A 7,154-nucleotide genomic window follows, 5' to 3' on the forward strand; every position below is an offset into this window, starting at 1 on the left:
TGACTGTAGCTTCACCCTACCCCCATCATCTCTATGCAATGTGCCAACCGCTCTGAGGCTAGGCTCTTTGTTAGAGCATCCACTGGGTTTTCATTTGTGTTAACTTTGACTAACTCAATGCGTTTGCCAGCCAAAATATCCCGTACCACATGATACCTGACCTCTATGTGTTTTGACTTGGAGTGAAACACGGGGTTCTTGCTAATGCAATCGCACTCTGACTGTCCACAATGTAGCATTGGAGTCTAGTGTATAGGAAAATCTCCCACTAGACGAGATAACCACATAGCTTCTTTATTGGAACTAGAAACTGCAACATACTCTGCCTCAGTGGTGGAAGACGAAGTGCAATTCTGGATACATGACCTCCAAGAAACTGCTACTCTAGCGAACAAGAAATGTAGCCAGATGTGGATCGCTCAGTGTCCCGACAACCCGCATAATGTGAATCAGTGTATCCAACTATGGATACATCACGGTTCCCAAAGTGTAAGCACTTGCCAAACTGAGCCCTTGACGTATCTCAAGATGTGTTTCACTGCGTCCCAATGCTTTCTGCTTGGATTTTCCATAAACCTGTTGACCACTCCCACTGCATATGCAATTTCTCGTCGTGTGGTAACCATGGCAAACATAAGATTGCCAACTGCCAAAGAATACGGCACTTTTGCCATCTCTACCTTTTTAACATCCGATTTGGGACAATCATGCTTGCTAAGTTTTTCTTATGCTGTCATTGGGATACTCAATGCTTTCCCCCCTTGCATATTAAAACATTGCAAGACCTTATGAAAATACTCTTCCTGGAAAAGCTCAAGTATACCGCGTTTGCAATCTCTCTTGATATGCATACCAAGAAAGTGATGTGCATCACCTAAATCTTTCATAGCAGGCATCCTTAAGAAGTGCAATCTCATCTTTTGACTTCCCGGCTATGAGCATACCATCGATGTACAAAATCATAATGATAAGGGAACCATCGTTCAACCTCTTTGTGTACAAGTAGTGATCCTCTTGGCTCTGTATGTAACCTTGGGACTGAATGTACTTATCAAACTTGATGTGCCATTGCCTTGAGCCTTGCTTTAATCCGTACAAAGATTTCTTGAGTCTACACACCAGTTCTGCCCTTGTTGGCTTCTCAGACTTTATTGCAAAACCCTCTGGCTATTTCATGTAAACATCCTCTTCAAGATCCCCATGAAGAAATGTTGTCTTCACATCCATTTGGACCAATTCCGAGTCCTTGATGGCTACTAGACCAAGCACAAGACGCAATGTAGTCATCTTGACCACTGGAGAAAATATTTTATCAAAATCCACGCCTTTTGTTTGCTTGAACCCTTTTGCAACCAATCTTGCCTTATACTTAGGCTCGGGATCATCTGTGATATACTTCTTCTTGTACACCCATTTGCATGGCAATGCCTGTTTACCTGCAGGTAACTCTATCAAATCCCAAGTTTCATTGGCTAAAATCGAGTTATACTCAGATTGCATAGCCTCCTCCACTTCACGTTATCGTCCATTTGAATGGCCTCTTTGTAGAAAGTGGGTTCAACGCAATCAGTGACTAGCAAGTAGTCCAATCTTGGCTCAAACCGCTCAGGTGCATGAGATGTACGAGTAGATCTCCGAAGTGCCCGACTCCTGGCTTTTGCTCTCTCTGGAGAAACATGTGTGTGTGTCTACTAGTGGAAGGTGCATCACTAGCACGTCCAACATTCTATGTAACTAGCGGTGAGGAGACATCCTCAAACCGTACTCTGCGATACTCAATGTCTTTCACTGGCTTTTTATGCATCTAGACTCGTTGAATATCACTTGTGAGCTGCATATGACCTTTTTTGATTCCGGGTGCCAGAGAAAATATCCCATCTCTCCATCTACACCAAATCCAATGAAGATGCACTTGTGTGATTTGGGGTCCAGCTTTTGTCTAAGCGCTTTTGGCACATGTGAGAATGTCTCAGACCCAAACACATGTAATCTGTCATAACTAGGCTCTTTATTCGTCCACATCTTCTACAAAATCTTGTACTTTAGTGCTATACTAGGTGACTGATTGATCAAGTAAGCAGTCGTCGAAACAACTTCTCCCCAAAATTTTTGAGGTAAGTTGGCCGTAGACAACATAGAAGTGACCGGTTCCTGAATGGTTCTATTCATCCTCTCAGCCACACCATTTTGGGCCTGTGTGTAAAGCGTGGTAAACTATCTTCTAATGCCTCTTTTACTGCAAAAGTCCTTGAACTCAGAGGAAATGTACCCGCCTCCATTGTCACTGTGCAAAGCTTTAAGCTTTCTACCCGATTGGTTCTCTACCAATGCTAAGAACTTCTCAAAAACACTAAAGACGTCGCTCTTTTTCTTCAAGAGATAAACCCACACATTTCTAGTAGAGTTGTCTATGAATGTTAGGAAGTATAACTCTCCCCCTAGAGACTTGACTGGCATAGGTCCGCACAAGTCGCTATGAACGAGATCTAGAGGACTCCCTAACTCCTTGTCCAAAGGCACTGATGTCAACCTAGTCTATTTGCCATAGATACAATGCTCACATAAAGAGAAGTTAGAGTAATCTAACACAGGAATATAACCAGAAATCTGCAAGACTTTCATTCCCTTTTGGCTCATATGCCCTAGCTGGCTATGCCACAACCCTATAGACGAGAGCTCAGCTACACAAGTAGAATTTTCTTTCACGGAAGAGACATAAAGTGAGTACAATGAGTCATACTTCTGGACTTTAAGCATGACCATACTTCCCTTCTTGATAATCCAATAACCATGAGCAATATGGTAGTGTAAACCAAATCATCCAGTTGTCCAACTGACGTCAAACTCTTTGTCAATTTGGGTACATGTCTGGCATTGTGCAATATAAACTCAGTGCCATTATGCATAGAAAACTTGATGTTGTCCACACTGCATATATCAAGCTCATAAGAATTGCCTAGCTGCATCATGCCATGCATGGCAGTGTATGTAGAAACCCACTCTTTGTGACGAGTCACATGGAAGCTAGCACATGAGTCCACAATCCAATTCTGCGCATAACACTCATCATGAGCTAACATTGCATCAGAACTCAAATCCAATGTGAAAATCAACCCATCATTTGGCACATCAAAGACTGTCTCAATGGCTGGATACTCAACCACATTAAGCTCTTCAATTTTTACATTGCTTTTAGGTTTGCGAGACTTTGCTTTTTCCTTGCCCTTGTCACGCTGCATTGTGCGGCAATTTTTCTTCAAGTGTCCCTTTTTATGGCAGTGGTAACACTCTACCTTTTGTAAGTCTTTGCCGTGACTCTTGCTATGACCTTGCGTGCGATCCTACGAACGACCACGGCTACGACCACACTACTTTTTCTTGTCATGATTGCCACTAGCCACATATGCATCACCATGCCCACCCGCATCAAGTGATTGGCGTTGAATCTCCTCAGTGAGCAACGCAACAGCAACACTACTAAAATCTAGCTTGCCATTGGGTGCATAATTTCTTATGGATGTGTCAAAATTATTCCATAACGATGGTAGCGAACATAGCAAGAAAATGGCCTTTATTTCATCATCGAAATTGGGGCCTTTTGAAGTAAGCTGTGAAAACACTGTTGGGGTATAAAGCCCAATGTGGTCGCCCAGGTAAGTGGGTGGGCCGCCAGGTATGTACACAAATTCTTTTGTAAAAACCTAATAAGAACTCACTATGCTATACACATTACAGTAGAGCGAGTTCACCATATCGTCGTGCTCTTCTTCTCGCACTCTCTCTCGCATCGCACTTCCGCTCGTACTCCTTCAACTGGTATCAGAGCTCAGATCGAGGCTCGAGGCAGCACTGCAGGAGGCTAGAGTCACCAACTAAGATTGGAGTGAAATTCGATAGGCGAAGACACGGCTCCAAATCTCGTGGGTGAGCTCGAAGGGCTCGGTGTTGTCAGAATTTCATTCTGAGGTCATCTCGGCCACCGTTCGGCTTCGACAAAGGTCTGCGCAGGCCATTTTCGACTACGTGGTCTCGACGGGTGCACATCCGACTCTGCAAATTTGGGGTTTTCGGCCTACGACTGCAGGTGCTGAGGATATCGACACTCCTAGAGTGTTGATTTGTGGCTGTCTACACATCGAAGGACGGCTCACAGTTCTTGGAGGCATGTCACATACGACACGGGCGCATCTACACACAGACTGTAGGCGACATCCACTGGTTCATCAGGTAGCTTGTGTTTGCTGCTTGATATTCCGGATTTCATCCTGACATTGCAGGTACTTCCACATGGGATGTATTGTCAGAGATGATGTATGTCTGTTGAGGGTTTGCTGGCTGTGAGTCACGCAGCAAACAACCGCCGCAGCGGTTACAGCATATAGTGGGTAATTTGTGGATGTATGACTTTGTGGGAAGTCTATGTATTGTCAGATTTACTGCAGCCTTTGTTGAGGGTCGAGTGAGGTTTTATTGAGCTGGGGGATTCTCGAATGTTGAGATCCTTTCGGTGATACAGGTCTTGGAGCGATCCTTCGAGCACCCTTAGATAGGCAGCTAGGATGTATTGACTGTGAGTTAGACAGTTGGGATTGCATCTTTGCTTTATTGCCGTTGAGGCATTGTCGCAGTCTATGCTTACAGGACAGTGACAGGACAGTCAGAGACAGTACAGGTGCAGGACAGGTTTACCCACAGCTTACAGTGTCAGAGAGACAGTGTTTTTTTTTGAGTTGTTTTTTGGTCTGTTTTTTAGTATACCAGAGCCATTTTACAAAGGAGACTCTGCCAAAATTTCAGCAGAATCTGAAGCTTTCTTGTTTCATTTGACAGGTTGATATTGGTTCAGAGGTCAGTTTACAGGGGAAACTCTGTCGAATTTTTCCCAGGAAAGTAAACTACTGTGAAGCGTAGCTATGGCTGGATCACAGGACATTGCTCTTTACAATATCAAGAAGCTGGATGGAACCAATTTCCCATTGTGGAAGAAGCAGATTTGGCACGTGTTGGTACAAAAGAATCAGATAAAACCTATAAAGCTCAAGGGGATAAAACTAGAAGATATGGACGAAGATGAATGGAGCGAAATGGATGAATTGGCACTTTCTACCATTATGCTGACTTTGGCAGAAAGCGTTTACTTCAATGTAGCAGACGAGATGTCGGCTTATCAAGCATGGTTAAAGCTGAGTGATCTTTATGAGAAGCAGAGTGCAGCTTCACAGGTATACTGGCTTAAGAAGCTTGTTGACTTGAAGATGAAAGAAGGGACACCTATGTCCAATCATCTGAATGAATTCAACACAATCTATAGTCAGTTGTCAGCTCAAGGTGTCAAGTTTGATGAACCTGTTAGAGCTATGTTCCTGTTGATCACATTGCCGGAAAGTTGGGACACTTTTCGCACAGCTTTGAGTAATTCTGCATCTCCAGATGGTTTGAACATAGCAGGTGTAGAAGGAAGTCTACTTACTGAAGAAACCAATAGAAAGACAATGGACAAAGGCAAAGGAACAGCCTTAGTTGTCAGGGGAAGGACCAAAGAAAAGTACAAAGGTGGAAAGAGGAATCAGTCTCGTAGCAAGTCCCGCAGTGCTAAAGGCAAGAGTGACATAGAATGCTACCATTGTGGCAAGAAGGGTCACATGAAAAGAGAATGCAGAGAATGGAAAGCAGAAAAAGGCAACGAGAAAGCTGAAGACCATGGTGAGAAGAACAAGTCCTCAGTGAAGATTCAAGAAATAAATGTGACAAACAATGTTGCAGAGGATGACAGCCTAGTGTCAGGAGACATCTACTTCTTGAAGAATACAATGGACTCAGCTCTTCTTACAGCATCTGATGGAAATGCACTGAGTGACTGGATTATAGACTTAGGGACATCACTTCATGTGTCTCCAAACAAGGAGTGGTTTACCTCTTATGTGACCACTAAAGATCATGTTCGCCTAGGCAATGGGCAGACATGTGAGATCTTAGGTGTTGGAGATGTTCAATTGAAGTTTCAGAATGGCTCTTCTTTCACGCTGAAGAATGTGAGACATGTTCCCGCAATTACAAAGAGCTTGATCATCACAGGTTTACTTGATGATGCTGGCTACGTCACCACTTTTGGACAGAACATGTGGAAGATATCCAAGGGTTCTATGACAGTAGCACATGGAGTAAAGTCTGGAGGACTTTACATGATTTATGTATCAAATGTCTCTAAAAATGTAATCAATGTAACCGAGCAGCCGAACGTTTCTTTGTGGCATAGCCGGTTAGGACATATGTCCAAGAAGGGAATGGAAATCTTGTCTCGTTCTGGTTATTTGCCTGGCTATTCATTTAATGATTTTGAATTCTGTGAACATTGTCTGTATGGTAAGCAAACACAGCAGCCACATAAGCATAGAAGCAGTAGAAGAGATACACAGTTGGCACTTGTTCATAATGATTTGTGTGGACCTATGCCTAACTTATCTCTAGGGGGAGCTTCTTACTTTATGACATTTATAGATGATTACTCGAGGAAAGTATGGGTTTACTCTCTCAAGCACAAGGATGAAGCGTTTAGTGTTTTCAAAACGTTTGTGACACTTGTGGAGAATCAGAGTGGCAAGAAGCTTAAATGCTTACGCACTGACAATGGTGGAGAGTATGTTTCAAAGGCCTTTCAGGACTTTTGTGAGTCAAAAGGTATAAAATCTGAACTTATTGCTCCTTACAATCCTCCTCAAAATGGTGTTGCTGAGAGGATGAATAGGACCATACAAGAGAAGGTCAGAAGTATGTTGTCTAATGCACAGATGCCAAATCGGTTTTGGGCTGAAGCTGTATCAACAGGTGTTCGTCTTGTAAATAGATCTCCTAGCAAGGTTTTGCGGAAGGATTCAGTGCCAGAGATGGTATGGTCAGGCAAAATGCCCTCATACAAGCATCTCAGAGTCTTTGGCTGTGAGGCATATACTCACGTTCCAAAGGAATTTAGGAACAAACTTGAGCCAAAAAGTAGAAAGTGCATCTTTCTAGGCTATGGTAATTATGGTGAGATGGGGTACAGACTTTGGGATCCCGAATCCAAAAAGGTTGTCCGCAGCAATGATGTTCACTTTAATGAATCCAAATATCATTCTAAACAAGAGAGGGTTGAGGAGATTAGAAGAGTTGTCTTC

Source organism: Adiantum capillus-veneris, chromosome 23, assembly GCF_014529385.1.
Source record: "Adiantum capillus-veneris isolate H3 chromosome 23, ASM1452938v2, whole genome shotgun sequence".
NCBI classification, from domain to species: domain Eukaryota; kingdom Viridiplantae; phylum Streptophyta; class Polypodiopsida; order Polypodiales; family Pteridaceae; genus Adiantum; species Adiantum capillus-veneris.